Genomic DNA, 21,591 nt, shown 5'->3' on the forward strand with positions numbered 1-21,591 from the left:
ATATAGAAAAATTTTCACGAATGGACTCAAAATTTCTAGGCGAATTCAGTGAGTTCCCAATGGGACATGCTTGTATGAGTGTGCTTTTCAATATGTAACAACATTTTAAGGAACGGACTCTAAGTATCATGGTGAATTCAGTAGGTTCCCAATAGGATTCGCATGTAATAAGCTTGTTATTCAAGATAGAGCAACGTTTTAAGGAACGGAAACACTGTTTCTCTGTGAATTCAGTTAGTGCCCAGTAGCAGGCTCTTGTAATATGCGTACTTCTTAAGATATATCAAAATTTGGTGTGCCGAATCTGAGTAACATGGTGAATTCGGTTAGTTCCCAATACGCCGCAGTAGTAATAAGTGGACTGTTCGGGATATAGAAAAATTTTCACGAATGGAATCAAAATTTCTAGGCGATTTCAGTGAGCCCCAATAGGACATGCTTGTATGAGTGTGCTTTTCAATATGTAACAACATTTTAAGGAACGGACTCTAAGTATCATGGTGAATTCAGTAGGTTCCCAATAGGATTCGCATGTAATAAGCTTGTTATTCAAGATAGAGCAACGTTTTAAGGAACGGAAACACTGTTTCTCTGTGAATTCAGTTAGTTCCCAGTAGCAGGCTCTTGTAATATGCGTACTTCTAAAGATTTATCAAAATTTGGTGTGCCGAATCTGAGTAACATGGTGAATTCGGTTAGTTCCCAATAGGCCGCAGTAGTAATAAGTGGACTCTTCGGGATATAGAAAAATTTTCACGAATGGACTCAAAATTTCTCAGCGAATTCAGTGAGTTCCCAATGGGACATGCTTGTATGAGTGTGCTTTTCAATATGTAACAACATTTTAAGGAACGGACTCTAAGTATCATGGTGAATTCAGTAGGTTCCCAATAGGATACGCATGTGATAAGCTGGTTATTCAAGATAGAGCAACGTTTTAAGGAACGGAAACACTGTTTCTCTGTGAATTCAGTTAGTTCCCCGTAGCAGGCTCTTGTAATATGCGTCCTTCTTAAGATTTATCAAAATTTGGTGTGCCGAATCTGAGTAACATGGTGAATTCGGTTAGTTTCCAATAGGCTGCAATAGTAATAAGTGGACTGTTCGGGATACAGAAAAATTTTCACGAATGGAATCAAAATTTCTAGGCGAATTCAGTGAGTTCCCAAAGGGACATGCTTGTGTGAGTTTGCTTTTCAATATGTAACAACATTTTAAGGAACGGACTCTAAGTATCATGGTGAATTCAGTAGGTACCCAATAGGTTAGCGTGTAATAAGCTTGTTATTCAAGATAGAGCAACGTTTTAAGGAACGGAAACACTGTTTCTCTGTGAATTCAGTTAGTTCCCAGTAGCAGGCTCTTGTAATATGCGTACTTCTAAAGATTTATCAAAATTTGGTGTGCTGAATCTGAGTAACATGGTTAATTCGGTTAGTTTCCAATAGGCCGCAGTAGTAATAAGTGGACTGTTCGGGATATAGAAAAATTTTAACGAATGGAATCAAAATTTCTAGGCGAATTCAGTGAGTTCCCAAAGGGACATGCTTCTGTGAGTGTGCTTTTCAATATGTAACAACATTTTAAGGAACGGACTCTAAGTATCATGGTGAATTCAGTAGGTTCCCAATAGGATTCGCATGTAATAAGCTTGTTATTCAAGATAGAGCAACGTTTTAAGGAACGGAAACACTGTTTCTCTGTGAATTCAGTTAGTTCCCAGTAGCAGGCTCTTGTAATATGCGTACTTCTAAAGATTATCAAAATTTGGTGTGCCGAATCTGAGTAACATGGTGAATTCGGTTAGTTCCCAATAGGCCGCAGTAGTAATAAGTGGACTGTTCAGGATATAGAAAAATTTTCACGAATGGAATCAAAATTTCTAGGCGAATTCACTGAGTTCCCAATGGGACATGCTTGTATGAATGTGCTTTTCAATAAGTAACAACATTTTAAGGAACGGACTCTAAGTATCATGGTGAATTCAGTAGGTTCCCAATAGGATTCGCATGTAATAAGCTTGTTATTCAAGATAGAGCAACGTTTTAAGGAACGGAAACACTGTTTCTCTGTGAATTCAGTTAGTTCCCAGTAGCAGGCTCTTGTATTATGCGTACTTCTAAAGATTTATAAAAATTTGGTGTGCCGAATCTGAGTAACATGGTGAATTCGGTTAGTTCCCAATAGGCCGCAGTAGTAATAAGTGGACTGTTCGGGATATAGAAAAATTTTCACGAATGGAATCGAAATTTCTAGGCGATTTCAGTGAGTTCCCAATGGGACATGCTTGTATGAGTGTGCTTTTCAATATGTAACAACATTTTAAGGAACGGACTCTAAGTATCATGGTGACTTCAGTAGGTTCCCAATAGGATTCGCATGTAATAAGCTTGTTATTCAAGATAGAGCAACGTTTTAAGGAACGGAAACACTGTTTCTCTGTGAATTCAGTTAGTTCCCAGTAGCAGGCTCTTGTAATATGCGTACTACTAAAGATTTATCAAAATTTGGTGTGCCGAATCTGAGTAACATGGTGAATTCGGTTAGTTTCCAATAGGCCGCAATAGTAATAATTGGACTGTTCGGGATATAGAAAAATTTTCACGAATGGAATCAAAATTTCTAGGCGAATTCAGTGAGTTCCCAATGGGACATGCTTGTATGAGTGTGCTTTTCAATATGTAACAACATTTTAAGGAACGGACTCTAAGTATCATGGTGAATTCAGTAGGTTCCCAATAGTATTCGTATGTAATAAGCTTGTTATTCAAGATAGAGCAACGTTTTAAGGAACGGAAACACTGTTTCTCTGTGAATTCAGTTAGTTCCCAGTAGCAGGCTCTTGTAATATGCGTACTTCTAAAGATTATCAAAATTTGGTGTGCCGAATCTGAGTAACATGGTGAATTCGGTTATTTCCCAATAGGCCGCAGTAGTAATAAGTGGACTGTTCGGGATATAGAAAAATTTTCACGAATGGAATCAAAATTTCTAGGCGAATTCAGTGAGTTCCCAATGGGACATGCTTGTATGAATGTGCTTTTCAATATGTAACAACATTTTAAGGAACGGACTCTAAGTATCATGGTGAATTCAGTAGGTTCCCAATAGGATTCGCATGTAATAAGCTTGTTATTCAAGATAGAGCAACGTTTTAAGGAACGGAAACACTGTTTCTCTGTGAATTCAGTTAGTTCCCAGTAGCAGGCTCTTGTAATATGCGTACTTCTTAAGATTTATCAAAATTTGGTGTGCCGAATCTGAGTAACAGGGTGAATTCGGTTAGTTCCCAATAGGCCGCAGTAGTAATAAGTGGACTGTTCGGGATATAGAAAAATTTTAACGAATGGAATCAAAATTTCTAGGCGAATTCAGTGAGTTCCCAATGGGACATGCTTGTATGAGTGTTCTTTTCAATATGTAACAACATTTTAAGGAACGGACTCTAAGTATCATGGTGAATTCAGTAGGTTCCCAATAGGATTCGCATGTAATAAGCTTGTTATTCAAGATAGAGCAACGTTTTAAGGAACGGAAACACTGTTTCTTTGTGAATTCAGTTAGTTCCCAGTAGCAGGCTCTTGTAATATGCGTACTTCTTAAGATTTATCAAAATTTGGTGTGCCGAATCTGAGTAACATGGTGAATTCGGTTAGTTCCCAATAGGTCGCAGTAGTAATAAGTGGAATGTTCGGGATATAGAAAAATTTTCACGAATGGAATCAAAATTTCTAGGCGAATTCAGTGAGTTCCCAATGGGACATGCTTGTATGAGTGTGCTTTTCAATATGTAACAACATTTTAAGGAACGGACTCTAAGTATCATGGTGAATTCAGTAGGTTCCCAATAGGATTCGCATGTAATAAGCTTGTTATTCAAGATAGAGCAACGTTTTAAGGAACGGAAACACTGTTTCTCTGTGAATTCAGTTAGTGCCCAGTAGCAGGCTCTTGTAATATGCGTACTTCTTAAGATATATCAAAATTTGGTGTGCCGAATCTGAGTAACATGGTGAATTCGGTTAGTTCCCAATACGCCGCAGTAGTAATAAGTGGACTGTTCGGGATATAGAAAAATTTTCACGAATGGAATCAAAATTTCTAGGCGAATTCAGTGAGCCCCAATGGGACATGCTTGTATGAGTGTGCTTTTCAATATGTAACAACATTTTAAGGAACGGACTCTAAGTATCATGGTGAATTCAGTAGGTTCCCAATAGGATTCGCATGTAATAAGCTTGTTATTCAAGATAGAGCAACGTTTTAAGGAACGGAAACACTGTTTCTCTGTGAATTCAGTTAGTTCCCAGTAGCAGGCTCTTGTAATATGCGTACTTCTTAAGATTTATCAAAATTTGGTGTGCCTAATCTGAGTAACATGGTGAATTCGGTTAGTTCCCAATAGGCCGCAGTAGTAATAAGTGGACTGTTCGGGATATAGAAAAATTTTCACGAATGGAATCAAAATTTCTAAGCGAATTCAGTGAGTTCCCAATGGGACATGCTTGTATGCGTGTGCTTTTCAATATGTAACAACATTTTAAGGAACGGACTCTAAGTATCATGGTGAATTCAGTAGGTTCCCAATAGGATACGCATGTGATAAGCTGGTTATTCAAGATAGAGCAACGTTTTAAGGAACGGAAACACTGTTTCTCTGTGAATTCAGTTAGTTCCCCGGAGCAGGCTCTTGTAATATGCGTACTTCTAAAGATTTATCAAAATTTGGTGTGCCGAATCTGAGTAACATGGTGAATTCGGTTAGTTCCCAATAGGCCGCAGTAGTAATAAGTGGACTGTTCGGGATATAGAAAAATTTTCACGAATGGAATCAAAATTTCTAGGCGAATTCAGTGAGTTCCCAATGGGACATGCTTGTATGAGTGTGCTTTTCAATATGTAACAACATTTTAAGGAACGGACTCTAAGTATCATGGTGAATTCAGTAGGTTCCCAATAGGATTCGCATGTAATAAGCTTGTTATTCAAGATAGAGCAACGTTTTAAGGAATGGAAACACTGTTTCTCTGTGAATACAGTTAGTTCCCAGTAGCAGGCTCTTGTAATATGCGTACTTCTTAAGATTTATCAAAATTTGGTGTGCCGAATCTGAGTAACATGGTGAATTCGCTTAGTTCCCAATAGGCCGCAGTAGTAATAAGTGGACTGTTCGGGATATAGAAAAATTTTCACGAATGGACTCAAAATTTCTCAGCGAATTCAGTGAGTTCCCAATGGGACATGCTTGTATGCGTGTGCTTTTCAATATGTAACAACATTTTAAGGAACGGACTCTAAGTATCATGGTGAATTCAGTAGGTTCCCAATAGGATTCGCATGTAATAAGCTTGTAATTCAAGATAGAGCAACCTTTTAAGGAACGGAAACACTGTTTCTCTGTGAATTCAGTTAGTTCCCAGTAGCAGGCTCTTGTAATATGCGTACTTCTAAAGATTTATCAAAATTTGGTGTGCCGAATCTGAGTAACATGGTGAATTCGTTTAGTTCCCAATAGGCCGCAGTAGTAATAAGTGGACTGTTCGGGATATAGAAAAATTTTCACGAATGGAATCAAAATTTCTAGGCGAATTCAGTGAGTTCCCAATGGGACATGCTTGTATGAGTGTGCTTTTCAATATGTAACAACATTTTAAGGAACGGACTCTAAGTATCATGGTGAATTCAGTAGGTTCCCAATAGGATTCGCATTAAATAAGCTTCTTATTCAAGATAGAGCAACGTTTTAAGGAACGGAAACACTGTTTCTCTGTGAATTCAGTTAGTTCCCAGTAGCAGGCTCTTGTAATATGCGTACTTCTTAAGATTTATCAAAATTTGGTGTGCCAAATCTGAGTAACATGGTGAATTCGGTTAGTTCCCAATAGGCCGCAGTAGTAATAAGTGGACTGTTCGGGATATAGAAAAATTTTCACGAATGGACTCAAAATTTCTAGGCGAATTCAGTGAATTCCCAATGGAACGGAAACACTGTTTCTCTGTGAATTCAGTTAGTTCCCAGTTACAGGCTCTTGTAATATGCGTACTTCTAAAGATTTATCAAAATTTGGTGTGCCGATCTGAGTAACATGGTTTATTCGGTTAGTTCCCAATAGGCCGCAGTAGTAATAAGTGGAGTGTTCGGGATATAGAAAAATTTTCACGAATGGAATCAAAATTTCTAGGCGAATTCAGTGAGTTCCCAATGGGACATGCTTGTATGAGTGTGCTTTTCAATATGTAACAACATTTTAAGGAACGGACTCTAAGTATCATGGTGAATTCAGTAGGTTCCCAATAGGATTCGCATTAAATAAGCTTGTTATTCAAGATAGAGCAACGTTTTAAGGAACGGAAACACTGTTTCTCTGTGAATTCATTTAGTTCCCAGTAGCAGGCTCTTGTAATATGCGTACTTCTAAAGATTATCAAAATTTGTTGTGCCGAATCTGAGTAACATGGTGAATTCGGTTAGTTCCCAATAGGCCGCAGTAGTAATAAGTGGACTGTTCGGGATATAGAAAAATTTTCACGAATGGAATCAAAATTTCTAGGCGAATTCAGTGAGTTCCCAATGGGACATGCTTGTATGAGTGTGCTTTTCAATATGTAACAACATTTTAAGGAACGGACTCTAAGTATCATGGTGAATTCAGTAGGTTCCCAATAGGATTCGTATGTAATAAGCTTGTTATTCAAGATAGAGCAACGTTTTAAGGAACGGAAACACTGTTTCTCTGTGAATTCAGTTAGTTCCCCGTAGCAGGCTCTTGTAATATGCGTCCTTCTTAAGATTTATCAAAATTTGGTGTGCCGAATCTGAGTAACATGGTGAATTCGGTTAGTTCCCACTAGGCCGCAGTAGTAATAAGCGGACTGTTCGGGATATAGAAAAATTTTCACGAATGGAATCAAAATTTCTAGGCGAATTCAGTGAGCCCCAATGGGACATGCTTGTATGAGTGTGCTTTTCAATATGTAACAACATTTTAAGGAACGGACTCTAAGTATCATGGTGAATTCAGTAGATTCCCAATAGGATTCGCATGTAATAAGCTTGTTATTCAAGATAGAGCAACGTTTTAAGGAACGGAAACACTGTTTCTCTGTGAATTCAGTTAGTTCCCAGTAGCAGGCTCTTGTAATATGCGTACTTCTAAAGATTTTTCAAAATTTGGTGTGCCTAATCTGAGTAACATGGTGAATTCGGTTAGTTCCCAATAGGCCGCAGTAGTAATAAGTGGACTGTTCGGGATATAGAAAAATTTTAACGAATGGAATCAAAATTTCTAGGCGAATTCAGTGAGTTCCCAATGGGACATGCTTGTATGAGTGTGCTTTTCAATATGTAACAACATTTTAAGGAACGGACTCTAAGTATCATGGTGAATTCAGTAGGTTCCCAATAGGATTCGCATGTAATAAGCTTGTTATTCAAGATAGAGCAACGTTTTAAGGAACGGAAACACTGTTTCTCTGTGAATTCAGTCAGTTCCCAGTAGCAGGCTCTTGTAATATGCGTACTTCTAAAGATTTATCAAAATTTGGTGTGCCGAATCTGAGTAACATGGTGAATTCGGTTAGTTCCCAATAGGCCGCAGTAGTAATAAGTGGACTGTTCGGGATATAGAAAAATTTTTACGAATGGAATCAAAATTTCAAGGCGAATTCAGTGAGTTCCCAATGGGACATGCTTGTATGAGTGTGCTTTTCAATATGTAACAACGTTTTAAGGAACGGACTCTAAGTATCATGGTGAATTCAGTAGGTTCCCAATAGGATTCGCATGTAATAAGCTTGTTATTCAAGATAGAGCAACGTTTTAAGGAACGGAAACACTGTTTCTCTGTGAATTCAGTTAGTTCCCAGTAGCAGGCTCTTGTAATATGCGTACTTCTAAAGATTTATCAAAATTTGGTGTGCCGATACTGAGTAACATGGTGAATTCGGTTAGTTCCCAATAGGCCGCAGTAGTAATAAGTGGACTGTTCGGGATATAGAAAAATTTTCACGGATGGAATCAAAACTTCTAGGCGAATTCAGTGAGTTTCCAATGGGACATGGTTGTATGAGTGTGCTTTTCAATATGTAACAACATTTTAAGGAACGGACTCTAAGTATCATGGTGAATTCAGAAGGTTCCCAATAGGATTCGCATGAAATAAGCTTGTTATTCAAGATAGTGCAACTTTTTAAGGAACGGAAACACTGTTTCTCTGTGAATTCAGTTAGTTCCCATAGCAGGCTCTTGTAATATGCGTACTTCTAAAGATTTATCAAAATTTGGTGTGCCGAATCTGAGTAACATGGTGAATTCGGTTAGTTCCCAATAGGCCGCAGTAGTAATAAGTGGACTCTTCGGGATATAGTAAAATTTTCACGAATGGACTCAAAATTTCTCAGCGAATTCAGTGAGTTCCCAATGGGACATGCTTGTATGAGTGTGCGTTTCAATATGTAACAACATTTTAAGGAACGGACTCTAAGTAGCATGGTGACTTCAGTAGGTTCCCAATAGGATTCGCATGTAATAAGCTTGTTATTCAAGATAGAGCAACGTTTTAAGGAACGGAAACACTGTTTCTCTGTGAATTCAGTTAGTTCCCAGTAGCAGGCTCTTGTAATATGCGTACTTCTAAAGATTTATCAAAATTTGGTGTGCCGAATCTGAGTAACATGGTGAATTCGGTTAGTTTCCAATAGGCCGCAATAGTAATAATTGGACTGTTCGGGATATAGAAAAATTTTCACGAATGGACTCAAAATTTCTAGGCGAATTCAGTGAGTTCCCAATGGGACATGCTTGTATGAGTGTGCTTTTCAATATGTAACAACATTTTAAGGAACGGACTCTAAGTATCATGGTGAATTCAGTAGGTTCCCAATAGGATTCGCATGTAATAAGCTTGTTATTCAAGATAGAGCAACGTTTTAAGGAACGGAAACACTGTTTCTCTGTGAATTCAGTTAGTTCCCAGTAGCAGGCTCTTGTAATATGCGTACTTCTAAAGATTTATCAAAATTTGGTGTGCCGAATCTGAGTAACATGGTGAATTCGGTTAGTTCCCAATAGGTCGCAGTAGTAATAAGTGGACTGTTCGGGATATAGAAAAATTTTCACGAATGGACTCAAAATTTCTAGGCGAATTCAGTGAGTTCCCAATGGGACATGCTTGTATGAGTGTGCTTTTCAATATGTAACAACATTTTAAGGAACGGACTCTAAGTATCATGGTGAATTCAGTAGGTTCCCAATAGGATTCGCATGTAATAAGCTTGTTATTCAAGATTGAGCAACGTTTTAAGGAACGGAAACACTGTTTCTCTGTGAATTCAGTTAGTTCCCAGTAGCAGGCTCTTGTAATATGCGTACTTCTTAAGATATATCAAAATTTGGTGTGCCGAATCTGAGTAACATGGTAAATTCGGTTAGTTCCCAATACGCCGCAGTAGTAATAAGTGGACTGTTCGGGATATAGAAAAATTTTCACAAATGGAATCAAAATTTCTAGGCGAATTCAGTGAGTTCCCAAAGGGACATGCTTGTGTGAGTGTGCTTTTCAATATGTAACAACATTGTAAGGAACGGACTCTAAGTATCATGGTGAATTCAGTAGGTTCCCAATAGGATTCGCATGTAATAAGCTTGTTATTCAAGATAGAGCAACGTTTTAAGGAACGGAAACACTGTTTCTCTGTGAATTCAGTTAGTTCCCAGTAGCAGGCTCTTGTAATATGCGAACTTCTAAAGATTTTTCAAAATTTGGTGTGCCTAATCTGAGTAACATGGTGAATTCGGTTAGTTCCCAATAGGCCGCAGTAGTAATAAGTGGACTGTTCGGGATATAGAAAAATTTTAACGAATGGAATCAAAATTTCTAGGCGAATTCAGTGAGTTCCCAATGGGACATGCTTGTATGAGTGTGCTTTTCAATATGTAACAACATTTTAAGGAACGGACTCTAAGTATCATGGTGAATTCAGTAGGTTCCCAATAGGATTCGCATGTAATAAGCTTGTTATTCAAGATAGAGCAACGTTTTAAGGAACGGAAACACTGTTTCTCTGTGAATTCAGTCAGTTCCCAGTAGCAGGCTCTTGTAATATGCGTACTTCTAAAGATTTATCAAAATTTGGTGTGCCGAATCTGAGTAACATGGTGAATTTGGTTAGTTCCCAATAGGCCGCAGTAGTAATAAGTGGACTGTTCGGGATATAGAAAAGTTTTCACGAATGGACTCAAAATTTCTAGGCGAATTCAGTGAATTCCCAATGGAACGGAAACACTGTTTCTCTGTGAATTCAGTTAGTTCCCAGTTACAGGCTCTTGTAATATGCGTACTTCTAAAGATTTATCAAAATTTGGTGTGCCGATCTGAGTAACATGGTTTATTCGGTTAGTTCCCAATAGGCCGCAGTAGTAATAAGTGGAGTGTTCGGGATATAGAAAAATTTTCACGAATGGAATCAAAATTTCTAGGCGAATTCAGTGAGTTCCCAATGGGACATGCTTGTATGAGTGTGCTTTTCAATATGTAACAACATTTTAAGGAACGGACTCTAAGTATCATGGTGAATTAAGTAGGTTCCCAATAGGATTCGCATTAAATAAGCTTGTTATTCAAGATAGAGCAACGTTTTAAGGAACGGAAACACTGTTTCTCTGTGAATTCATTTAGTTCCCAGTAGCAGGCTCTTGTAATATGCGTACTTCTAAAGATTATCAAAATTTGGTGTGCCGAATCTGAGTAACATGGTGAATTCGGTTAGTTCCCAATAGGCCGCAGTAGTAATAAGTGGACTGTTCGGGATATAGAAAAATTTTCACGAATGGAATCAAAATTTCTAGGCGAATTCAGTGAGTTCCCAATGGGACATGCTTGTATGAGTGTGCTTTTCAATATGTAACAACATTTTAAGGAACGGTCTCTAAGTATCATGGTGAATTCAGTAGGTTCCCAGTAGGATTCGTATGTAATAAGCTTGTTATTCAAGATAGAGCAACGTTTTAAGGAACGGAAACACTGTTTCTCTGTGAATTCAGTTAGTTCCCCGTAGCAGGCTCTTGTAATATGCGTCCTTCTTAAGATTTATCAAAATTTGGTGTGCCGAATCTGAGTAACATGGTGAATTCGGTTAGTTCCCACTAGGCCGCAGTAGTAATAAGCGGACTGTTCGGGATATAGAAAAATTTTCACGAATGGAATCAAAATTTCTAGGCGAATTCAGTGAGCCCCAATGGGACATGCTTGTATGAGTGTGCTTTTCAATATGTAACAACATTTTAAGGAACGGACTCTAAGTATCATGGTGAATTCAGTAGATTCCCAATAGGATTCGCATGTAATAAGCTTGTTATTCAAGATAGAGCAACGTTTTAAGGAACGGAAACACTGTTTCTCTGTGAATTCAGTTAGTTCCCAGTAGCAGGCTCTTGTAATATGCGTACTTCTAAAGATTTTTCAAAATTTGGTGTGCCTAATCTGAGTAACATGGTGAATTCGGTTAGTTCCCAATAGGCCGCAGTAGTAATAAGTGGACTGTTCGGGATATAGAAAAATTTTAACGAATGGAATCAAAATTTCTAGGCGAATTCAGTGAGTTCCCAATGGGACATGCTTGTATGAGTGTGCTTTTCAATATGTAACAACATTTTAAGGAACGGACTCTAAGTATCATGGTGAATTCAGTAGGTTCCCAATAGGATTCGCATGTAATAAGCTTGTTATTCAAGATAGAGCAACGTTTTAAGGAACGGAAACCCTATTTCTCTGTGAATTCAGTCAGTTCCCAGTAGCAGGCTCTTGTAATATGCGTACTTCTAAAGATTTATCAAAATTTGGTGTGCCGAATCTGAGTAACATGGTGAATTCGGTTAGTTCCAAATAGGCCGCAGTAGTAATAAGTGGACTGTTCGGGATATAGAAAAATTTTTACGAATGGAATCAAAATTTCAAGGCGAATTCAGTGAGTTCCCAATGGGACATGCTTGTATGAGTGTGCTTTTCAATATGTAACAACGTTTTAAGGAACGGACTCTAAGTATCATGGTGAATTCAGTAGGTTCCCAATAGGATTCGCATGTAATAAGCTTGTTATTCAAGATAGAGCAACGTTTTAAGGAACGGAAACACTGTTTCTCTGTGAATTCAGTTAGTTCCCAGTAGCAGGCTCTTGTAATATGCGTACTTCTAAAGATTTATCAAAATTTGGTGTGCCGATACTGAGTAACATGGTGAATTCGGTTAGTTCCCAATAGGCCGCAGTAGTAATAAGTGGACTGTTCGGGATATAGAAAAATTTTCACGGATGGAATCAAAACTTCTAGGCGAATTCAGTGAGTTTCCAATGGGACATGCTTGTATGAGTGTGCTTTTCAATATGTAACAACATTTTAAGGAACGGACTCTAAGTATCATGGTGAATTCAGAAGGTTCCCAATAGGATTCGCATGAAATAAGCTTGTTATTCAAGATAGTGCAACTTTTTAAGGAACGGAAACACTGTTTCTCTGTGAATTCAGTTAGTTCCCATAGCAGGCTCTTGTAATATGCGTACTTCTAAAGATTTATCAAAATTTGGTGTGCCGAATCTGAGTAACATGGTGAATTCGGTTAGTTCCCAATAGGCCGCAGTAGTAATAAGTGGACTCTTCGGGATATAGTAAAATTTTCACGAATGGACTCAAAATTTCTCAGCGAATTCAGTGAGTTCCCAATGGGACATGCTTGTATGAGTGTGCGTTTCAATATGTAACAACATTTTAAGGAACGGACTCTAAGTAGCATGGTGACTTCAGTAGGTTCCCAATAGGATTCGCATGTAATAAGCTTGTTATTCAAGATAGAGCAACGTTTTAAGGAACGGAAACACTGTTTCTCTGTGAATTCAGTTAGTTCCCAGTAGCAGGCTCTTGTAATATGCGTACTTCTAAAGATTTATCAAAATTTGGTGTGCCGAATCTGAGTAACATGGTGAATTCGGTTAGTTTCCAATAGGCCGCAATAGTAATAATTGGACTGTTCGGGATATAGAAAAATTTTCACGAATGGACTCAAAATTTCTAGGCGAATTTAGTGAGTTCCCAATGGGACATGCTTGTATGAGTGTGCTTTTCAATATGTAACAACATTTTAAGGAACGGACTCTAAGTATCATGGTGAATTCAGTAGGTTCCCAATAGGATTGGCATGTAATAAGCTTGTTATTCAAGATAGAGCAACGTTTTAAGGAACGGACACACTGTTTCTCTGTGAATTCAGTTAGTTCCCAGTAGCAGGCTCTTGTAATATGCGTACTTCTAAAGATTTATCAAAATTTGGTGTGCCGAATCTGAGTAACATGGTGAATTCGGTTAGTTCCCAATAGGTCGCAGTAGTAATAAGTGGAATGTTCGGGATATAGAAAAATTTTCACGAATGGACTCAAAATTTCTAGGCGAATTCAGTGAGTTCCCAATGGGACATGCTTGTATGAGTGTGCTTTTCAATATGTAACAACATTTTAAGGAACGGACTCTAAGTATCATGGTGAATTCAGTAGGTTCCCAATAGGATTCGCATGTAATAAGCTTGTTATTCAAGATAGAGCAACGTTTTAAGGAACGGAAACACTGTTTCTCTGTGAATTCAGTTAGTTCCCAGTAGCAGGCTCTTGTAATATGCGTACTTCTTAAGATATATCAAAATTTGGTGTGCCGAATCTGAGTAACATGGTAAATTCGGTTAGTTCCCAATACGCCGCAGTAGTAATAAGTGGACTGTTCGGGATATAGAAAAATTTTCACAAATGGAATCAAAATTTCTAGGCGAATTCAGTGAGTTCCCAAAGGGACATGCTTGTGTGAGTGTGCTTTTCAATATGTAACAACATTTTAAGGAACGGACTCTAAGTATCATGGTGAATTCAGTAGGTTCCCAATAGGATTCGCATGTAATAAGCTTGTTATTCAAGATAGAGCAACGTTTTAAGGAACGGAAACACTGTTTCTCTGTGAATTCAGTTAGTTCCCAGTAGCAGGCTCTTGTAATATGCGTACTTCTAAAGATTTTTCAAAATTTGGTGTGCCTAATCTGAGTAACATGGTGAATTCGGTTAGTTCCCAATAGGCCGCAGTAGTAATAAGTGGACTGTTCGGGATATAGAAAAATTTTAACGAATGGAATCAAAATTTCTAGGCGAATTCAGTGAGTTCCCAATGGGACATGCTTGTATGAGTGTGCTTTTCAATATGTAACAACATTTTAAGGAACGGACTCTAAGTATCATGGTGAATTCAGTAGGTTCCCAATAGGATTCGCATGTAATAAGCTTGTTATTCAAGATAGAGCAACGTTTTAAGGAACGGAAACACTGTTTCTCTGTGAATTCAGTCAGTTCCCAGTAGCAGGCTCTTGTAATATGCGTACTTCTAAAGATTTATCAAAATTTGGTGTGCCGAATCTGAGTAACATGGTGAATTCGGTTAGTTCCCAATAGGCCGCAGTAGTAATAAGTGGACTGTTCGGGATATAGAAAAATTTTCACGAATGGAATCAAAATTTCAAGGCGAATTCAGTGAGTTCCCAATGGGACATGCTTGTATGAGTGTGCTTTTCAATATGTAACAACGTTTTAAGGAACGGACTCTAAGTATCATGGTGAATTCAGTAGGTTCCCAATAGGATTCACATGTAATAAGCTTGTTATTCAAGATAGAGCAACGTTTTAAGGAACAGAAACACTGTTTCTCTGTGAATTCAGCTAGTTCCCAGTAGCAGGCTCTTGTAATATGCGTACTTATAAAGATTTATCAAAATTTGGTGTGCCGAATCTGAGTAACATGGTGAATTTGGTTAGTTTCTAATAGGCCGCAGTAGTAATAAGTGGACTGTTCGGGATATAGAAAAATTTTCACGAATGGAATCAAAATTTCTAGGCGAATTCAGTGAGTTCCCAAAGGGACATGCTTGTGTGAGTGTGCTTTTCAATATGTAACAACATTTAAAGGAACGGACTCTAAGTATCATGGTGAATTCAGTAGTTTCCCAATAGGATTCGCATGTAATAAGCTTGTTATTCAAGATAGAGCAACGTTTTAAGGAACGGAAACACTGTTTCTCTGTGAATTCAGTTAGTTCCCAGTAGCAGGCTCTTGTAATATGCGTACTTCTAAAGATTTATCAAAATTTGGTGTGCCGATACTGAGTAACATGGTGAATTCGGTTAGTTCCCAATAGGCCGCAGTAGTAATAAGTGGACTGTTCGGGATATAGAAAAATTTTCACGGATGGAATCAAAATTTCTAGGCGAATTCAGTGAGTTCCCAATGGGACATGCTTGTATGAGTGTGCTTTTCAATATGTAACAACATTTTAAGGAACGGACTTAAGTATCATGGTGAATTCAGAAGGTTCCCAATAGGATTCGCATGAAATAAGCTTGTTATTCAAGATAGTGCAACTTTTTAAGGAACGGAAACACTGTTTCTCTGTGAATTCAGTTAGTTCCCATAGCAGGCTCTTGTAATATGCGTACTTCTAAAGATTTATCAAAATTTGGTGTGCCGAATCTGAGTAACATGGTGAATTCGGTTAGTTCCCAATAGGCCGCAGTAGTAATAAGTGAACTGCTCGGGATATAGAAAAATTTTCACGAATGGAATCAAAATTTCTAGGCGAATTCAGTGAGTTCCCAATGGGACATGCTTGTATGAGTGTGCTTTTCAATATGTAACAACATTTTAAGGAACGGACTCTAAGTATCATGGTGAATTCAGTAGGTTCCCAATAGGATTCGCATGTAATAAGCTTGTTATTCAAGATAGAGCAACGTTTTAAGGAACGGAAACACTGTTTCTTTGTGAATTCAGTTAGTTCCCAGTAGCAGGCTCTTGTAATATGCGTACTTCTTAAGATTTATCAAAATTTGGTGTGCCGAATCTGAGTAACATGGTGAATTCGGTTAGTTCCCAATAGGCCGCAGTAGTAATAAGTGGACTGTTCGGGATATAGAAAAATTTTCACGAATGGACTCAAAATTTCTAGGCGAATTCAGTGAGTTCCCAATGGAACGGAAACACTGTTTCTCTGTGAATTCAGTTAGTTCCCAGTAGCAGGCTCTTGTAATATGCGTACTTCTAAAGATTTATCAAAATTTGGTGTGCCGATCTGAGTAACATGGTTTATTCGGTTAGTTCCCAATAGGCCGCAGTAGTAATAAGTGGAGTGTTCGGGATATAGAAAAATTTTCACGAATGGAATCAAAATTTCTAGGCGAATTCAGTGAGTTCCCAAAGGGACATGCTTGTATGAGTGTGCTTTTCAATATGTAACAACATTTTAAGGAACGGACTCTAAGTATCATGGTGAATTCAGTAGGTTCCCAATAGGATTCGCATTAAATAAGCTTGTTATTCAAGATAGAGCAACGTTTTAAGGAACGGAAACACTGTTTCTCTGTGAATTCAGTTAGTTCCCAGTAGCAGGCTCTTGTAATATGCGTACTTCTAAAGATTATCAAAATTTGGTGTGCCGAATCTGAGTAACATGGTGAATTCGGTTAGTTCCCAATAGGCCGCAGTAGTAATAAGTGGACTGTTCGGGATATAGAAAAATTTTCACGAATGGAATCAAAATTTCTAGGCGAATTCAGTGAGTTCCCAATGGGACATGCTTGTATGAGTGTGCTTTTCAATATGTAACAACATTTTAAGGAACGGACTCTAAGTATCATGGTGAATTCAGTAGGTTCCCAATAGGATTCGTATGTAATAAGCTTGTTATTCAAGATAGAGCAACGTTTTAAGGAACGGAAACACTGTTTCTCTGTGAATTCAGTTAGTTCCCCGTAGCAGGCTCTTGTAATATGCGTCCTTCTTAAGATTTATCAAAATTTGGTGTGCCGAATCTGAGTAACATGGTGAATTCGGTTAGTTCCCACTAGGCCGCAGTAGTAATAAGCGGACTGTTCGGGATATAGAAAAATTTTCACGAATGGAATCAAAATTTCTAGGCGAATTCAGTGAGCCCCAATGGGACATGCTTGTATGAGTGTGCTTTTCAATATGTAACAACATTTTAAGGAACGGACTCTAAGTATCATGGTGAATTCAGAAGGTTCCCAATAGGATTCGCATGAAATAAGCTTGTTATTCAAGATAGTGCAACTTTTTAAGGAACGGAAACACTGTTTCTCTGTGAATTCAGTTAGTTCCCATAGCAGGCTCTTGTAATATGCGTACTTCTAAAGATTTATCAAAATTTGGTGTGCCGAATCTGAGTAACATGTTGAATTCGGTTAGTTCCCAATAGGCCGCAGTAGTAATAAGTGGACTGTTCGGGATATAGAAAAATTTTCACGAATGGAATCAAAATTTCTAGGCGAATTCAGTGAGTTCCCAATGGGACATGCTTGTATGAGTGTGCTTTTCAATATGTAACAACATTTTAAGGAACGGACTCTAAGTATCATGGTGACTTCAGTAGGTTCCCAATAGGATTCGCATGTAATAAGCTTGTTATTCAAGATAGAGCAACGTTTTAAGGAACGGAAACACTGTTTCTCTGTGAATTCAGTTAGTTCCCAGTAGCAGGCTCTTGTAATATGCGTACTTCTAAAGATTTATCAAAATTTGGTGTACCTAATCTGAGTAACATGGTGAATTCGGTTAGTTCCCAATAGGTCGCAGTAGTAATAAGTGGAATGTTCGGGATATAGAAAAATTTTCACGAATGGACTCAAAATTTCTAGGCGAATTCAGTGAGTTCCCAATGGGACATGCTTGTATGAGTGTGCTTTTCAATATGTAACAACATTTTAAGGAACGGACTCTAAGTATCATGGTGAATTCAGTAGTTTCCCAATAGGTTTCGCATGTAATAAGCTTGTTATTCAAGATAGAGCAACGTTTTAAGGAACGGAAACACTGTTTCTCTGTGAATTCAGTTAGTTCCCAGTAGCAGGCTCTTGTAATATGCGTACTTCTAAAGATTTATCAAAATTTGGTGTGCCGATACTGAGTAACATGGTGAATTCGGTTAGTTCCCAATAGGCCGCAGTAGTAATAAGTGGACTGTTCGGGATATAGAAAAATTTTCACGGATGGAATCAAAATTTCTAGGCGAATTCAGTGAGTTCCCAATGGGACATGCTTGTATGAGTGTGCTTTTCAATATGTAACAACATTTTAAGGAACGGACTCTAAGTATCATGGTGAATTCAGAAGGTTCCCAATAGGATTCGCATGAAATAAGCTTGTTATTCAAGATAGTGCAACTTTTTAAGGAACGGAAACACTGTTTCTCTGTGAATTCAGTTAGTTCCCATAGCAGGCTCTTGTAATATGCGTACTTCTAAAGATTTATCAAAATTTGGTGTGCCGAATCTGAGTAACATGTTGAATTCGGTTAGTTCCCAATAGGCCGCAGTAGTAATAAGTGGACTGTTCGGGATATAGAAAAATTTTCACAAATGGAATCAAAATTTCTAGGCGAATTCAGTGAGTTCCCAATGGGACATGCTTGTATGAGTGTGCTTTTCAATATGTAACAACATTTTAAGGAACGGACTCTAAGTATCATGGTGACTTCAGTAGGTTCCCAATAGGATTCGCATGTAATAAGCTTGTTATTCAAGATAGAGCAACGTTTTAAGGAACGGAAACACTGTTTCTCTGTGAATTCAGTTAGTTCCCAGTAGCAGGCTCTTGTAATATGCGTACTTCTAAAGATTTATCAAAATTTGGTGTACCTAATCTGAGTAACATGGTGAATTCGGTTAGTTCCCAATAGGTCGCAGTAGTAATAAGTGGAATGTTCGGGATATAGAAAAATTTTCACGAATGGACTCAAAATTTCTAGGCGAATTCAGTGAGTTCCCAATGGGACATGCTTGTATGAGTGTGCTTTTCAATATGTAACAACATTTTAAGGAACGGACTCTAAGTATCATGGTGAATTCAGTAGGTTCCCAATAGGATTCGCATGTAATAAGCTTGTTATTCAAGATAGAGCAACGTTTTAAGGAACGGAAACACTGTTTCTCTGTGAATTCAGTTAGTTCCAAGTAGCAGGCTCTTGTAATATGCGTACTTCTTAAGATATATCAAAATTTGGTGTGCCGAATCTGAGTAACATGGTGAATTCGGTTAGTTCCCAATACGCCGCAGAGGTAATAAGTGGACTGTTCGGGATATAGAAAAATTTTCATGAATGGAATCAAAATTTCTAGGCGAATTCAGTGAGTTCCCAAAGGGACATGCTTGTGTGAGTGTGCTTTTCAATATGTAACAACATTTTAAGGAACGGACTCTAAGTATCATGGTGAATTCAGTATGTTCCCAATAGGATTCGCATGTAATAAGCTTGTTATTCAAGATAGAGCAACGTTTTAAGGAACGGAAACACTGTTTCTCTGTGAATTCAGTTAGTTCCCAGTAGCAGGCTCTTGTAATATGCGTACTTCTAAAGATTTTTCAAAATTTGGTGTGCCTAATCTGAGTAACATGGTGAATTCGGTTAGTTCCCAATAGGCCGCAGTAGTAATAAGTGGACTGTTCGGGATATAGAAAAATTTTAACGAATGGAATCAAAATTTCTAGGCGAATTCAGTGAGTTCCCAATGGGACATGCTTGTATGAGTGTGCTTTTCAATATGTAACAACATTTTAAGGAACGGACTCTAAGTATCATGGTGACTTCAGTAGGTTCCCAAAAGGATTCGCATGTAATAAGCTTGTTATTCAAGATAGAGCAACGTTTTAAGGAACGGAAACACTGTTTCTCTGTGAATTCAGTTAGTTCCCAGTAGCAGCCTCTTGTAATATGCGTACTTCTAAAGATTTATCAAAATTTGGTGTGCCGAATCTGAGTAACATGGTGAATTCGGTTAGTTTCCAATAGGCCGCAATAGTAATAATTGGACTGTTCGGGATATAGAAAAATTTTCACGAATGGACTCAAAATTTCTAGGCGAATTCAGTGAGTTCCCAATGGGACATGCTTGTATGAGTGTGCTTTTCAATATGTAACAACATTTTAAGGAACGGACTCTAAGTATCATGGTGAATTCAGTAGGTTCCCAATAGGATTCGCATGTAATAAGCTTGTTATTCAAGATAGAGCAACGTTTTAAGGAACGGAAACACTGTTTCTCTGTGAATTCAGTTAGTTCCCAGTAGCAGGCTCTTGTAATATGCGTACTTCTAAAGATTTATCAAAATTTGGTGTGCCGAATCTGAGTAACATGGTGAATTCGGTTAGTTACCAATAGGTCGCAGTAGTAATAAGTGGAATGTTCGGGATATAGAAAAATTTTCACGAATGGACTCAAAATTTCTAGGCGAATTCAGTGAGTTCCCAATGGGACATGCTTGTATGAGTGTGCTTTTCAATATGTAACAACATTTTAAGGAACGGACTCTAAGTATCATGGTGAATTCAGTAGGTTCCCAATAGGATTCGCATGTAATAAGCTTGTTATTCAAGATAGAGCAACGTTTTAAGGAACGGAAACACTGTTTCTCTGTGAATTCAGTTAGTTCCCAGTAGCAGGCTCTTGTAATATGCGTACTTCTTAAGATATATCAAAATTTGGTGTGCCGAATCTGAGTAACATGGTGAATTCGGTTAGTTCCCAATACGCCGCAGTAGTAATAAGTGGACTGTTCGGGATATAGAAAAATTTTCACGAATGGAATCAAAATTTCTAGGCGAATTCAGTGAGTTCCCAAAGGGACATGCTTGTGTGAGTGTGCTTTTCAATATGAAACAACATTTTAAGGAACGGACTCTAAGTATCATGGTGAATTCAGTAGGTTCCCAATAGGATTCGCATGTAATAAGCTTGTTATTCAAGATAGAGCAACGTTTTAAGGAACGGAAACACTGTTTCTCTGTGAATTCAGTTAGTTCCCAGTAGCAGGCTCTTGTAATATGCGTACTTCTAAAGATTTTTCAAAATTTGGTGTGCCTAATCTGAGTAACATGGTGAATTCGGTTAGTTCCCAATAGGCCGCAGTAGTAATAAGTGGACTGTTCGGGATATAGAAAAATTTTAACGAATGGAATCAAAATTTCTAGGCGAATTCAGTGAGTTCCCAATGGGACATGCTTGTATGAGTGTGCTTTTCAATATGTAACAACATTTTAAGGAACGGACTCTAAGTATCATGGTGAATTCAGTAGGTTCCCAATAGGATTCGCATGTAATAAGCTTGTTATTCAAGATAGAGCAACGTTTTAAGGAACGGAAACACTGTTTCTCTGTGAATTCAGTCAGTTCCCAGTAGCAGGCTCTTGTAATATGCGTACTTCTAAAGATTTATCAAAATTTGGTGTGCCGAATCTGAGTAACATGGTGAATTCGGTTAGTTCCCAATAGGCCGCAGTAGTAATAAGTGGACTGTTCGGGATATAGAAAAATTTTCACGAATGGAATCAAAATTTCAAGGCGAATTCAGTGAGTTCCCAATGGGACATGCTTGTATGAGTGTGCTTTTCAATATGTAACAACGTTTTAAGGAACGGACTCTAAGTATCATGGTGAATTCAGTAGGTTCCCAATAGGATTCGCATGTAATAAGCTTGTTATTCAAGATAGAGCAACGTTTTAAGG

Source organism: Rattus norvegicus, chromosome 16 (assembly GCF_036323735.1).
Source record: "Rattus norvegicus strain BN/NHsdMcwi chromosome 16, GRCr8, whole genome shotgun sequence".
NCBI classification, from domain to species: domain Eukaryota; kingdom Metazoa; phylum Chordata; class Mammalia; order Rodentia; family Muridae; genus Rattus; species Rattus norvegicus.